The sequence below is a fragment of the Elephantulus edwardii genome, unplaced genomic scaffold (assembly GCF_000299155.1).
Source record: "Elephantulus edwardii isolate Elephantulus edwardi_28Jun2011 unplaced genomic scaffold, EleEdw1.0 scaffold00004, whole genome shotgun sequence".
NCBI lineage: Eukaryota > Metazoa > Chordata > Mammalia > Macroscelidea > Macroscelididae > Elephantulus > Elephantulus edwardii.
Window position 1 is genome coordinate 22,275,977 of NW_006399754.1, and position 16,878 is coordinate 22,292,854.

Consider the following 16,878-nt stretch of genomic DNA (forward strand, 5'->3'; position numbering starts at 1 on the left):
ATGATAATCATAATGCCCTAAAATATATTAATTTTAAACTATTCTCTCATCTACCTTTACTTTTTTAACTCCTCCTCGTGAATCATGCACTCCAGCCAGATCTGCTTCCTCACTGTCCTATGAATGTGTCTGAATCACCTAGTCCACATAGCTGATGCCCTCTCTTTTCTTCTCTGCCTTATAATTTGATAGCTTGTGCTTCCAAGTCTCTCTGCCTCTCACAGATTCATCTGTTCTCTGAACTCTGTTGGTGTGCACTGTTTGTACAGCTCATTAAAACATAAAGTTTATAAACCATATTATTTGGTTGTAGATGTCTCACGGGTGACTGTCATATCTTTCCAAGAAGATTACACATTCCCAGATGATTCTTGTTTTATCTTCCATTTGTAGCCAGCTCAGTGCTTTGCGCAGCATAAATAAATAACACATTTCATTAAATGAGTCTTAGTGTTCTTATGCACTATTACAATTTTAAATCAACTAGAGTTTATTGGGGGCCTATTTGACATTAGGCAGGGGGTAAGAGGTGTGTTAAGGAAGTTTTTGTCTTCAAAAGGAGCTCACATTCTGAAGAGGAATTTAGGCAAGTGAATTGCTTGGGAGTAACATGATAAATGGGAGTTCTGGCGGCACAACATATAATGCTTGGCTGCTAAGTGAAAGCTTGATGGTTCAAAACCCACCCAGTAGCTCTGCAAGAAAAGAGGTGACAACTTGCTCCCTGAATTATTCCAGTCCAGAAACCCTATAGGGCAATTTAATTTGTCGCACGGGGTCACAATGCATTGGAAAGATGACGACATCTAACAACAGCAACATGACAACATACATATAGTGGGGAGTTTAGGTTTACATCACTCTTTCCAATGCAGTGTCTTAGAGGAGATGTATCTTGTGGTTATTCTTGGTTTTGACATGGGGTTCCCCCTCCCATATAAAGACTGTTGGTTGATACAGGAATTTTCCACTTTATTCTTCCCTTCACCTTCGTCTCCGTCTTTGTCTTCTTCTCTCCCTCTCCCTCTCTCTTTCCTCTCCCTCCATCATTCCCTCCCACCCTCCCTCCCTCTCTCTCTCTTTTTTACTTCACCCCCTAAGTGGTAAGAAACTGTGTTGCAATCCCAAAGTCATGTGGTTAAAATCTACCACTTGAAATCCACCAGTTGCTCTGTGGGTAAGAGACAATCCCCTCCCTTGTGATATACTGCCTGTGAAACTCCACTAGAGATTCAGCTAGGAATTGGTTCTGATTTGATGACACACAACAACAAATACATATATTTCCTGTTTTAACCAGTTGAAAACATTAAGATAACTAAAAATATTGCAGCAAATCCACCTTGTAAGGGACTTTGCTGTGGTATGGATTCATTGATTCTGAGTGAATAAGCTGTCGAGTTAGATGCCCTATTTATTGTATTTTCGTTTCAAAAGTGCTCTGATCCAGAGCCAGTTAATTAAAAATCTATTTTCAACCTGATCCTTCCCATTTCAAACAAATATACCTCTAGCACACTGTGAACAATTTACATTTTAGAACATTGGCCCTTCCAAAATGTATCGTCGTGACTTAATTATAATAAATGCCACTGCTTTGACAACAGGTGCAAATGAAAGCAAATCTTTTCCGTATAATGTTTTCTAAAAGAGCAGAAAGAGAAGACCTGAGAAATCCAGTTGACAAATTGCAGTCAGGCTGTGCTATGGTTCTCCAGTCGCCGTTTAGTCTCACCAAAATGTAAAGGAGCTTTGTCGGGGTTTAGAGATGCAGGACTTGGATTCCTACCCAGTTGTAATGACACAGGCTAGCATTGTTAGTTCTGGTTCAAATGCAGCTGATCAAAAGGGACTTGACTATTCCTTGTGTCTCTGCCAGCTCTGATACCTTCTCCCTGACTGGAATATTTGGACCATGTTGTTGTTCATGAATGCTTATCTTACATTCCATTCACCATCATTATCTACCTTTCACGGTAATTAGTTAATTATGTTTCAAGATAATTGGTTTAATGAAAGTGTGGGAAGGATGCAGCAAGAAGCTAAGTGATATTGCTGTGACCTCTACATGTAGATTAAGGAAAAGAAATAAACGAATCCAGTGAGGAGAGCTACGCTGTTACATGGGCTCGAGTTGCAGTGTGTGTTCACCGAGGTGATGCCGTAAGTTCTAATCTCCCTCAGGATTCCGCTGTTCTATGGGAGTATTTAATGATGATATGTTGGGAGCTGGAGATGTGAAATTATTCTCTTTTGCCATTTGGACAACAGTTTGGACCCTGCAGTCCCTACGCTTAGTCTGTATATATGTTTCAAACATAAAGAAATAAATATGGAGATATTTAGAGAGATTAAGTGAAATAATTTCAGATGAGCAGAGTAGTTTAAAGGAGGGTATATGGCCATGTTTGCAGCCTTTCTCCTTAAAAAAAAACAAAAAAGAAAGAAAGCAAACATGTCTATCACTAAGTTGCTTGTGTTTGATGTGCAGGTTTGCTCTGCCCCCAGGAGTGAGGCAAGCCAGGCCTGGCCTAGGGTTTAAGGCAGGAGGGAACTTTAAACCCCAAAGGGCCCTCGGGCCTGTAGGCCTCGGGCCGGGTTCAAATTGTTTTCCTGTCAAACATTCTTCTAGGTGGTGTATCACTGGTCTGTGCGTTGCTGTACAGAGGTAACACATAGTTGCTGTGATGCTGAACACTGGGACACTGATGTGCTAAATGTGGTAATGGGTACCCATGGTGGAGAGTGTTGGCTGGAGCTTCCTGACTAAAACAAGCCTGGAAGCAGGAGTGGCATCCACTTCCGAAATGGCTTGCCTCCGGAAACTCTGTGTACTAACAGTGCTCAGGCCTTTCGTTCATAGGGTCACTATGTATGAGTTGTCTACAACTCAACGGCACCCAAAAACAACAACAACAATCACTAAGTTGAGCTGAGAGATAAAGTCTTGCTCATTATTTAGTGATTGACTTATAATAATATGTGTAAACATGTATGTGTGCATGTATGTATTGAATTCAGCACTTTGTTGACCATTGCAGAAGGAAAACAGCAAGTGCCCAATATTGGGCAAGCTGTCTAGTGGTGGTGGTGGTGGTATGCGCCATTGAGTTGCCTGCAACCCTTTATACAACAGCTCTGCAGTCTGACCCTATCCTGAGCCAGTCTCCTGGGCTCTGACACACCTAATCTCATTGGCCCAGTTATTATGTTAATCCATCTCATCTGGGGTCTTCCTCTCCTGAACTGTCACTCTGTCTTTCCACGTATGATGTTTTCTCCAAGGACTGGTCCCTCTTGGCCACATGCCCAAAGTATGTGAGATGGAGCTTCAAAATTCTTGCCTCTGAGGAGAAACTTGGTTGCACCCTCTCCAAGACAGATCTGTTTGATGTCCTGGGAGTCCATGTTAGGTATAATACTCTTCTCCAGCACTACTCAAAGGCATCAAACCTTCTTCTGTCATCCTTAGTCATTGTCCACCTCTCTGATGCAAGGACGATGGCCTGGATCAGGCACAACTTAGTCTCTAGACTGACATCATTGATCTTTAGCACTTTGGGGAGGTTTCTGACAGCAGACTTCCCCAATGCAAGTCATCTTTTTATTTCCTGACTGCTGGTGCCAAGAGTATTGATTGTGAAACCAAATAATCAGAAATTGTTAACAACCTCAAACTCTTCTCCATCCATCATGATACTGCCTGTTGATCTACTGGTGAGAATCTTTGTCTTCTTGATGTTAAGCTTCAATCCATGTTGAAGACTATAGTCCTTTACCTTCTGCAGCAAGCACTTTAGGTCCTCCTCAGTTTTGCAGTAAGGTTGTATCAACTGTATAACGAAGGTTGTTGATGAGTCTTCCTCCAATCCTGATACCACATTCCTCCTCATAAGTCCAGCTTCCTAAATGCTCTGTTCCACATACAGATTGTAAAGGTATCAAGACAGGATTCATCCCTGATGCACCCCTTTTCTAATTTTGAACCATGCAGTGTTTCCTTGCTCTGTTCTGGTGACTGCCTCCTGATCCAAGTATCAGTTTCACATGAGCACAATCAACTGTTCTGGGAGTTCTCTTTTTTCTTCTTCAAGGTTAGCCACAATTTGTTGTGATCTACACAGTCAAATCAAATTTCAAGTGCGTACAAAAGTCAAATGTTTTTGCATAGTCAATGAAGCACAGATAGACTTTTCTCTGATGCTTTTTGCTTTCAGCCAAGATCCTTCTGACATTAGTGATAATGTCTCTAGTGTCCTGGCCTTTTAGGGAGGTTATTATCTCCTTAATATCAGCCATGAGAATGTGCATTTCATCCCTCCAGCTATTAAAGGCAGTATAATTAACCCAAGACCTTAGCAATTGTGCCCTGATTTCCATTGCTGTGTTTGTGTGGAGTTTGCATTTTCTACAGAATCTTCTCAGATGAAGCGACTGAGGTAGATAGAGAAACTGAGGCCAGCCTGCTCCTGGGAGCCACGTGACTTCCCGAGATCTCCTCCACATCATGGTAGTTCTTTGTTCTAATTCTACAGCAGTCTAGGCTGCTTCTAGCCAGCCATTCCTTCCGCTCTCCTCCATGCAGGACCAGAAGGTTCCTTCCAACGTCCTTAATGAAGGACCAGAAGGTTCCTTCCAACGTCCTTAATGAAGGACCAGAAAGTTCCTTCCAATGTCCTTAATGAAGGACCAGAAGGTTCCTTCCATTCTCTTTCATGACGGGCCAGAAGGATTGGAATGGCTGTCATTGTCTTCTCCAGCTTCTTCCCCATTCTGTCTCACAGGCATTTCTCCTAATAAAATCTTTGCACATTTATTCTCACCTCGATGTTTCATTCACGGAAAACCTAGACTAAGGCATTGAAGGATAAAATAAAATATACTTAGAGAAAAGGGAAAAGATTGTTATGAAGTACAGAACAAGAGGCAATGAAAGACTCAAAGAGTTTTCATGGTTTAAAGAGGTTACAAACTGACATAAAGAACGAGGCTGAAACAGGTAAAAGAAGCCTTACTTAGAAGTGATAATCCGTAATATGCTCGGAGTACAGTAAACATTCTCATTCAGAGGAGTACAGACAATATAGGAGATGTATTTGAAAGAGTTTTGAAGTCAGATTATAGAAAACCTTTAATATTATGCTTAGAAATTTGGCTTATCATTCCCCTCTGTGTTCCTTCTGCTGAAAATGTGGATTTGGGGGATGAAGTAATTTCTTTCCTAGACTTATAGGATAGGGACAGGGTGAATACCTGTTGGAGTCCAGCAACCCAAGGAAACGCTTGAAGATGAACCCTGTGATGAGATTTGAGGTCTAATCCCCTTTGTAATTTTCTCTAGGGTTAATATATACCATATGTGCATGCAACAAGGAGAGTTTTTGAGTCTCACGTCTCAATTCCAAACCAAGAAGCCTAACTGGCCTTTTCCTCGGTTGTTGTTAGGTGTCACTGAGTCGATTACAAGTCATAGCAGTGCTGTGAACAACAGACGTGAACCTTGCCCTATCCTGTGCCATCTGCATGATCTCTGAAATGCCTGGGCCCGTTTTCCAGTTACTGTGTCAATGCATCTTGTTGGGGAGCTACATGAAGAAGTTATGAATTGAAGTTGCTGTTTATCCTTGGCACCCCACAGGTTTTGCTTAACAACAATGGAGCTTTCAAAAAGTCACAATTTTAACATCACTATTGGAAGCAGGGGTGGCATTCATATCGTAAACAACATGCCTCAGGAAACTCTACGAACTTCCATAAATGCTGATAGTTGTAGAGGGGCTTCAGACTTTCATAGGATCGCTATGGGTCTTGCTCTACTCGAAGGCAATCAACAACAACAATAGCAATTTGCGGCTTTTTTAATCATGAAGTGATCTAACTACATTTTCATTCCTGCATGGTAACAAAGCTTGAGTTTGACAGCAGCTCTCTGTTCAGATTGGACAAGAGTCTTTCAGTGTGCCACAATCCCCACTGAACCCCAATAGCTGGCCCACACCCTTTATTTACAGATGTGTCTAGTTTTTGTAGCTTTTTGAATCTGGGATTTTACTGGAAGCTTACACTCAAACCTTAGCTTTTAGATCTGGCCACACTAATGTTGAAAATTTATACTTAGCCAGCTTGGAAGTGTTCTGCTCGTAGGCTTTATGTCAGTGAATTAAAACAGCTGAAATATGTTGGATCTCAGGGAACTTGATTGTGAGATGTTTCTCATCTGATCAGGACACCAAAAAGGTGCCATTCTCTGAAGCCTCTTGGTGAAGCACCAAGGAAATGAACTTGACAATTGACGGCTACTAATCTACTATGCTACTAGCTGAAACTAATGGTGGCTCAGTCTAGCTTCAAGAAGCACTCTGAAGGCTGCCCTCTGCAAGTGATAGTTTGGATCAGTACTTATTTGGGGACATGTGTAATGGAACATATTCTACAACACATAACAAATTGTGTGAAGTGTAGTTTTGGTTTGTGAGGATTTAAATAATCTTTCAAAGGTCCAGAGCTTTTACTTACTGCCTATGCTGTGTCCCAGACCTTGGGATTTCCCTAGTCATTGCTTATAGCCTTGACAATTAGGAAACAGTAAATTTTTAATGTATGTTGTTGTTATTATGTGCTGTTGAGTCACCTGGGACTCATAGCAACTCGTGAGCAACAGCTCTGAAGCCTGACCTGTCCTAAGCCATCTTCAGTGACTCCGATACACCTACCTCCATTGTTCTAGTTACTGTATCAATCCATCTCATCCAGTGTCGTCCTCTCCTGCACTGTCCCTCCACCCTTCCCAGCATGATAACCTTCTCCAAGGACTGGTCCCTCCTGGCTACGGAGCTTCAAAGTCAGAGCCTCCAAGGAGAAACTTTGTTTCACCCTCTCCAAGACAGACCTATTTGTTTTCTTGGTGACCCATGTTCAAGACTCTTCTCCAGCAACTCAACGCATCAGTTCTTCTGTCACCCATAGTCATTGTCCAGTTCACTCTCTCTGATGCATAGTAAGTAATTGTGAAGACCATAGCCTGGATCAGGCACACCTTAATCTCAAGAGTGACATCATTGCTTCTCAGTACTTTGGAAAGGTCCCTGACAGCAGAGTTACCTAATGCAATTCATCTTCTGATTTCCTGATATTTTTGGCTTTGTGAGACATTGAATCTCTGTCACAACTACTCATTTCTGTCATCATAATGTGAAAAGAGCCATAGATATTACGAAGATGAACAAGTGTGACCGTTATACAATAAAACTTTATTTGCAGTACAGATGGTGGGCAGGATTTGGCCAGCAGGTGTGGTTTATCAAGCTTACCACAGAGCATACGGAAAAAGCAACACTTAACACACTTCACAGCCTTCAAAGTCACAGCTAAATGTTGTAAGCATTTAGAGAAGTGTCAGAACTCAAAACATCATTTCATGCATTCCAGATTTCCTCCTTCTCAAGTCAAAATCTGCATGTCTCTGAATTTCTATACTCTTCCATGGTCTGCTTCTTAGAATGTATCTTTTTCTTCTCTTACCTAAGTTTCCACTAGTTTTGGCTCTCCTGAGCTTCTGTAGTTTTTTGTCCTGCTTCTCCTCTGAGGATACATCTCTGCAGACCTCATATGTAAATGAAATATCCATGACCTGGTGTTACAGTTCAGGGTCCTTCTTCCTTTTTTTTAAAAATTAGTTTTCATACAATAATTAATTTACATTGTGTTTTGTTCCCGTACCTTGTGTTTTATACAATCTTTATATTGTGTTTCATACAATCAGTCATATACATTATATTTTATATGATTATTTATTATTGATCTATATCTATTATTACCCTTTTTTGAGTCCTTATTGAATATCTCCTATTTCTTTATGTTCTCCTACCCCCCCCCCCCGCCCACTAACCTCTCGTATCCTAGTGATTTCCACCCTTCCCCTTTTTCTGACTCCTCCTCCCTCTTACTTTCCCCTTTGGACATTGATGTGCATCTTACTAGCTATCCTTCTATTTAGACAATAATGGTCTTATGCAGTATTTGTCCTCATTAGACTGAGGCACTTCACTCAGCATAATGCTCTTTAGACTCTCTCATTTTATAATAGTTTATCAAATTGTTGTTCCTTAGTGAATGTATAACAATTTCACAATCCATTCATTTGTTGATGGGCAATTGGTCTGTTTCCATTATCTTGCTGTTGTGAATAACGTTGTTCTGGGCATAGTGTACAGATCTCCATTTGTGCCTCAGCCCTAATTTCCTTGGGGTATGTTCCTAGCAGTGGAATAGCTGGGCTCCTCTTTATGTTTAAAGAACTTGACCTCACTTCATCCCCCTACTTTTTTCAGCCTGAACCTCTTATTAATTGATCATATCATTTGATCCCCTTATAATATGACAATTTCCCCAAAATTTATAGCTGTAGTTCTGACAAAAAACTCAATTACTTTTTTGCATAACTGATGCTCATACCGATATTTAGCAGACAAAGCCAACTTAAAATCTCCGAAGCATAATTAATGATTTCTGCCCTTGAACTTGTTCCTTCTCTCTTCCAAGAGTGGCTTTATTGCTTTAATTCCAAATTGAACTCTTCCCCTTTCTTTATTTTTTACAGTTAAGTCATAGCGACTCCTGTCAAGTACGCATCCAAAACATATATCTACCATTTTATTGTCACCCCTTAGACAAATTCACCCGCATCTCTTGCCAGGATCCCAGCAGTATCCATCACTCAGCATATTTCCCTGACTCCTGCCTTCCACAGTCAATGCATAGAAGTAGATTACTTCTACAGCATAAAGATCACTCACTTTAGTTTTTGTGTTTATATGAAAAAAGCACAAGCTTCTTATTCTTTTTAAGCTTGATACAATATCGCATGCATCGCTTAGACCTCTTCTTTAGCTTTATTCTCCTTGTGTAGGCTGCCCTACTCCACGGACTTTTTTACATTTCAAGTTCTTTACCTCCTTGGAGTCTCTGAATTGCTATAGTTCGGGATTGCTTTCTTCCTTGATGCTTCAAAGCAGAATATATCCTGTTCTTTGCATTTCTGCTTAAATGATGCTTTCTTTTTAAAAAAATTTGTATTTATAATTATTTATTGATTGCAAATACCTTTTATAATTTTTTTATTAAATTAAATGAAAGTTTACAGAGACTTAGGGTTTCCAGTCATTCATTGTTGCACATTTCTCCCTGCCCACCCCCTCCCCCAATTCACTCTTCTCCTTGAAAAGAAGAAAAACTCCCTCATTGTTATGCAATCCCTCCCCCCAAGACCACTCCACTATGCAGCCTTTACTCTGTAACCCTGTAATGACAAGAATACCCATTCATATATCCATTTTCACACGACAGAATATTATACGACAGAGTATTGAAAAAAAAGGAACTCATGAAATATTATGCAAAATGGATGACCCTGGAGGACATTATGATGAGTGAATTATCTCAGTCACAAAAGAACAAATATTGCATAGGGCCACTGTTGTAAAATGGGACTGACATCAGGGTTGAGGGAAGACAGGAAAAAAAGGGAGGAATGATGTATATTCATTGAAACAGATGAGGGAGAGAGCTGTTTAAATGATGCTTTCTTAGAGCCCTTGACAAAATAAGCTGGTCACCTCCTTTCTTTCTATATCACATTCATACCAAAATACAAACTTCTGCCTCTGAATCAATTCTGATTCATAGTAACCCTCCAGCAGGTTTCCAGGATCTAAATACTTTACATTTTCTTTATATTTGAGTAAAGTTTACAAATCATATTAGTTTTCCATCTAACCACTCATAGATACTTTGTTTTGTAACACTAATTTTTGTTGTTGTTACTGTTAAATACCATAGAGTCACCTGTGACTCATAGCAGTCCTATATATAACAGCTCTGAAACCTGTCCTGTCCTGAGCCAGTCTCAGTGACTCCGCCACTCCTCTCATACCCTGGTTATTGAGTCAATCCATCTCATCAGAGGTCTTCCTCTCCTGCTCTGTCCCTCTGCTTTTCCGAGCATGTCTCCAAGGACTGGTCCCTCCTGGCGATGTGCCCAAAGACGGAACTTCTAAAATCCTTGCCTCCAAGGAGAAACTCGATTTCACCCTCTCTAAAACAGACTTGTTTGTTTTCTTGGTGGAATTAAATTGCCTTTTTCTCACCTAACTTATCTGTTAAGGTTTATTCCCCCTTATCTCCCTTCTCATCCATCTGAACCCTCTTAGGTTACTTCTTTATGCGACTCTTTTCTTAAGGCTTTTTTTAAAAAAAACATTAGTGATCTTACACTGTAACTGTCCTTTAGTGAATGACTTGTGCAACTCAACATAATTTGCCCTAGATTTATTCATATCGTGCAGTATTTCATGCATTCTTAATTGTGTTTCAGGGATACATAATACTCTGCTGTGTGAGTGGACCATAGGTTCTTTAACTATTCTTCTGTGCGTGGATACTTGGTTTGTTTCCAACTCTGTGACTATAAACAACACTGCAATCAGCACGTGTAAGTCTGTATGTGTCACAGCTCTGATTTCTCTGGGATGTACACCGAGTAATAGTGCTCGTGGGAATATGAAATGGTACGATCACTACGGAGAACTGTGTGGAGCTTCCTTAAAAAAAGTTGGGAATAGACAGCATTTGATTCAGAGTTAAAAATCTTAGTGGGAGCAGATTGCCTCATCCTTTTCCCTCAGAGCAGCTGACAGATTTGAACTTCCAGCCTTTCAGTTACAGCCCCAAACTTAATGCACAGCCCCACCAGGACTCCTTTCACCATATTTAACGAGCTCTGTGGTGGTGTCCTCATCACGCCTGTCTCACATATGTCTCTATTGGTGGAAGTGAGGCAAGCTTCCAGGGAACAAGACTGCCTCATCTCACTGTTTTCTCTCTTATGACTACTACCTGGTGAACAGTGAGATTTCAATAGTGGCTATCAGAGGGATGAATGAATAGCTAAACCAAACTTTTTTTGCATACGTCATGTTTTAATCTGCTTATTCAGTTTCCTTAGTTCTTTGGTCATTGATCTTTTTGCATGCTTCTTATTCATCAAGCCCTTCTTGTTTTTGTTGTTTAGTTTTGGTGTTAAATTGTCTGATTATTATTTTAACTACTCTAACCTCTTTCCATCATACCATATTGGAATGTCACCATCCCTAGATGAATCCAACTTTTATCGTGTGTGTGTGTGTGTGTGTGTGTGTGCACGCGCGTGCTATTATTCTGCCTGAGAAGAGTTGCTGGAGAAAGTTATATAACCTAGCAGGCTGGTACCATTACAACTTTACAGTCATCCACTTCAGTTGGACCCTCAATCCTGCCTGGTAATTTTAATTTGTCTCTCAGTTGGCTCATTCTCACGCTCCACAGCAATTATTTCAAATATCCGCCCCCTCACTCTTTGCAATTGACCTCACCCCTATTTAATAAGAAAAAGAAAATCCCTGAGATAGATGATATTTTCAACTTTCTATTACCAAACCTGTTAACTTTACATCAATTTTCTTTCTCATAATTTTTTAATTATTGTTGTTGTCATTGTTGGTTGCCTTCAAGTCAACACAACTCATAGTGACCCTATGAACAAAAGGCCTGAAGCCCCCCTACAACTATCAACACTTATCAAAGTTCAGGGTTTCCGGAGACATGCTATTTACAGTTTCAGTGAAAGTTTGCACAGGAGATTCCGATTTCAGGCAAATTTTCTGTCTTATCATTGGTGGGAAGTCCTTCAACTGAACAACACTCTCCCCACTTCTTCCTGGGTCGACTGTATCCATTCATCCTTACTTCCTGCCACTTCCTGAATTCTGACCTTTGTTTTTGGTCAGTTTCTGCCCTGTAGATACTTCCTGTATAGTGATTGTACTGAGAAGTTACTTATTTACTTTGTGAACGAACCCAATTGTCTCTTGTTTTGGGGAAATCAACCCCTGGGGTGGTTTCAGTTCCAGATTGGAGGGTGCCTGACAGTCACAGTTTCAGAGCTTCTGCCAGTCGTTGGGAAATTTGGTCTTTTCCAAGTGATCGTGACTGTTTTTCCATTTTCTCCTCCTCTGCTCAGCACTTTGTGTTGTAACGTTGATGCACGGGGGTTAGTAGTGACAGGCAGACACCGTCCAGCTCCAGTCCCAACGGGGCAGAGGCTGTGGTTCCCATCAGCTCCTTTTCTGTCTTCCCTCCATTGTCACTGGCAAAGATGTCACTCTCTTGGATAAGAGGAAGCTTTCGATTTATGCTCTGGACTCCATCCTGGCCTCCTCTCATGGCATTATTTTGTAGCTGTGTGCCTTCGAGGACCAGCTCATAGCTGCCCCTCCAGTAGGTTTTCCGAGGCAGTAAACTTTATACGAGAGAATTGCCCAACCTTCTTCCCTGGAGCAGCTAGTGGATTAGAACCACGTCTTTGGGAGCAGTGCAATTTCTTACCACTAGGTGACCACATCCCCAAGGCTTTATATTGTTGTTGTTGTTGTTGCTAAATGCCGTTGAGTCGTAGATGACTCATAGCACCCTATGAAAGAAAGACCGGAATACTTGTGTAACTTTCATCGTTTTTCCAAGTTCATAGAGTTTCTAGAGGCAAGCTATTTCAAAAGTGGATGCCACTCCTGCTTCCAAGCTTGTTTTAATCGGGGAGCACCACCAAACACTGTCCACCATGGGTGACCATTATCGCATATGACACATCAGTGTCACATTGTTCAGCTTCACAGCAACCACATGTTACCTCTGTACAGCAATGTACAGACAAGTGCTATACCACCTAGAAGAATGTTTGACCCAAAACAATTAAAAACAGGCTTGAGGGCTGCAGATTAAAATCACCCACCTTGGGCTTGGTAGCATCACTTTTTGTCCGCTAGGCACAGCCTTGTACTGTTGGGTTTTCTCCACTCTTCTGCCTTTCTCTCCTGCGTGTACTGTATCTATTACTCTTGCTAGGTTGAATTTGTTTTTCATTTCCTGGAATGCATCAATCTTCTATCTCTCATTAATTTTATTTTTCCATTTTGAAACTTCCGGCATTCTCTTTTGTCTACAGTATTCTCCCTTCTCCTTCTCACCCTTTTCATGATTCTTGTTGTTGTTGTTGTTGTTGTTAGGGTGCTGTCATCTGAGTACCACTCATCATGACTCTGTGAACAAAAGATCTGAACCCTGGTCTGTTGTGCACCATCCTCACACTTCCTGACACACAGGAGACCACTGTGGCAGTCACAATGCTCCCACTCCGAGAGGTGCATCAGACCCATCCAGTTCATTGTTTGAGAATGTGGTAATAACTTCATACCCAAATCTAGTCCCTTGTGTGGTTGAATTGACTCTGACTCGGGGCATTTCTTAATTGTGTACATCAACTTTCTAGTATGGAGTGGCTGGTGGAGTCAAACTTCTGACCCTTCAGTTAAAATGTGTGATACACTATGACACGAGGGCTCCTAACCACTCCGATAAGATGCCATAAAGGTAAAACAAATGACAAGAAATCCTTGCCCAAAACTGTTGACCACGTCTGCCTGATATTCCTAATATCTCTCATATGTTCTGTTGGCCAGTGACTTGGACACTGACTCAGGCCTCCTAGTTTGGTGATTTAGAGGAGAATGTCACTAACCTCTTACTGGTGCCCCTTTTAATGGCCTTCTCTGTACACTATGGCTTGGATTAAAGGGGCCTTGGTGGCACATTTGTTAAAGGTCTAGTTACTAACCAAAAGATTGGCAGTTCAAAGGCACTAGCCCCTCCATGGAAAAAAGACGTCACAGTCTGCTTTTGTAAAGATTACAGTTTGAGGACCCTTATGTGCAGTTCTACTCCTTCCTGTAGGGTCACTGTATTGGCAGAATCAATTCTAGATTTAGAGGGTGTAGCTTAGATCAGATCGATTAGAAGTTGCAAATTATAGTTGGGTCAGCAGGTAAGAAATCATTGCAAGGGATAAAAAAAGAATGACATAAGAGCGATCTAAATGAAGTGCAAGAACTTTGATTATATTACCAGTTCATGCATACACTGATGAATAGTTAACCTATAACTTTAAGTAACTGAAGACAAAAGATAATTTAAGCAGACATGTTATTACAAGCTTATAGGTCAAGGAATTAATAAGATAAAAATGAAGAGTTAAAGATCTCAAATTTGGTTAGTGAAAAGCTAGAGCATTGCTATAAATAGAACATATTAAACATACTAGTTGACTGTTTTAATTAAGTTAAAAGGAAAAAAGAGAATAAAAACTCTTATTAAGAATTTAATTATAGAAGTCTCTTTGATAAATGCTATGTGAATATGATTTTCCTTTTATAATCCTTATCATGTCATATAAAGAGTTAGTAGCAGATGACATAAACAGATGGACTTGTGTTATCTGCTTCTGCATAAAACCTTCACTAACATTTTTTGGGCCACATTCATAAACATAGGGTATGGTAGAACTAACTTACATCTGCTTAAAATCCTTGGTAGCTTCTGTTAAAATTTATTTTAGTAAGCCATAATATGGCAAGGCTTTTTATAATGGACAATATTATATCCCGTGTAGAAATAAGGTAGGAAACATATTTCAAATCTTCTGCATGAACTCTATATTTGAAAAACAAAATGTACTTTTACTTGAGGTTCCATATTAGTGAATCTTTCTAAGGACATTATTGTTGCAATTCATGGAGAAAATGAGAAAAGATATGTAAAGATTCTGACCCTAATTAATAAATTTGATACCTAGTTAGGATTTTCAATGCATTTTAAAACTATCAGTTTTATTCTTTACCTCGTGCCTTGCTGTTATGGTAACTGAACTATTTTCTTTAAATTAAGCAATTTCATCTGAGGAAATGTTATAAACATTAGCTCCTTCATCAGTAAACTTTACAGTTAAAAAGGAAAAGAAAGAAGAATGTTCCAGAAGGAAATACACCTTGACAGTTGAAACCAAACCTACAAAGTGAGGGGAAATGCTACATAAAGTGTCGCAAGAAATTTTTAAGGAATTTGACAAAAGCCCAGAACAAGAGGTACATTGCAAAGAGGACTAGGGGGAGGGAAGGGAGGATGATAATTGTGCAACAATGAATGAAAATTTAAAAAAAAAGTGAATTGGGGGAATGGGAAGAATGGAAAGGAAGGGGGAGGGGGTAACATGTGCAGCAATGAAGGAATGGAAATCTGACTTTTCTGTAAACTTTTGTTCACATAATTAAACCTTATTAAATAAATTCTCAAGTATTTAACACAAAAGACTGAGCTAAAACTTGTATAGTTACTGTTTAGGTTATCCAAGCACAAAATGAAACTAAACATCTACTCCAGCTAATGTTTAGAGAAAATTATTTATTATAATGAAATATTTTATGAATTTATGTAGCTATACAACTAAAACAACTGACCAAAAGTGGAAATACAATTTCTATAAGCAGTCAAGATTTTCAAAATATGACTGAGCTATTTTATTATCTAAACATAAATTTGATTATTTAAAAAGTCCTGATATATCTATATATATATATAAATATAAAATCTCAAAATATTTTCCCATTGAACAATACTTGGAAATACAAAGCAATGTCATCATTGCATACATCATACTCAACATTGTTCTATTACTAGTAACAAACATGGCACAGTTTAAAATCAGGAAAGGTGTGAGTCAGGTTTGTATCCTTTCTCCATATTGTGTCAATCCATATTCTGAGCAAATAATTAGAGAAGCTGGATTCTGAAGAAGAATATGATAGCAGGATTGGAGGAAGACTCATCAACAATCAGAGATTAAAAAAAAAATAAGTAATCTGGCTTGCAGAAAGTGAAGAAGTCATTGAAACACCACAGAAGATCAAAGACTACAGTCTTCAATATGGTTTACATCTCAGCATCAGTAAAACAGCAATTCTTACTATTAAACCAACAGGCTACATCATGACAGATGGAGGAAAGATAGAAGTTGTCAACAATTTCCTTTTCCTTGTATTAACACTCAACACTCAAGGTACCAGCAGTCAAGAAATCAAAAGACGTGTTGCATTAAGAAAATTTGCTGTTAAAGAATCTCAGTTTAAAGACTAAAGTGCACCTAATCTAAGTCATGTTATTTTTTAATTGCTGCTCATGTATCTGAGAGTTAAAAAATCAATAAGGAAGCCCAGTGAAGTTAATGGCTTTGAACGGTGGAGTTGGTGAAGAACACTGGACTGCCAAAAGAACAATCAATTCTGTGTTGGGGGAAGTACAACCAGGGTCTCCTTAGAGTCAAGGATATAGAATTGTTGTGTCCCAGCCTGGGAGCATGCTGTCAGGTGAAGCCAGGCCCTGGAAAAAGACATGTTGGAAAAGGTAGAGGGTTCGTGAAAGAAAGGTGGACCTTCAATGAGAATGATTAGTTTGTTCTTTCGGAGCCCATTGTATATTTAATTTTCTTCACGAAAACCATAATTCAAAGCCATTGATTCTTAAGTCTTCCTTATTTATTGTCCAAGTTGCAGATCCATCAATTAAAAATACCCTGGCTGTGTCAGGAGCACCTTGGTCCTCAACATGGCATCCTTGCTCTGTGACCTTGTAGCAGAAGAACAAATTCAAACCTAGAGTTGCTACAATCAAGGATGCTTCAGGCAGAATATTAAATGATCCAGGAGGTATTAAAAGAAGATGGACAGAATATACTGAGTCACTGTATCGAAAAGAATTGACAGATACAGAAGAATTTAATGAAATAACATTTGAGCAAGAGCCTATGGTGATAAAGGAAGAAGTTCAAGCTGCGTTGAAAGAAATAGCAAAAAATAAGGCTTCAGGAATAGATGGTATACCAATTGACATATTTCAGCTAACAGATGTTGCCCTGGATGTGCTCACGAAGTTGTGCCAAGAAATCTGGAGAACAACCAC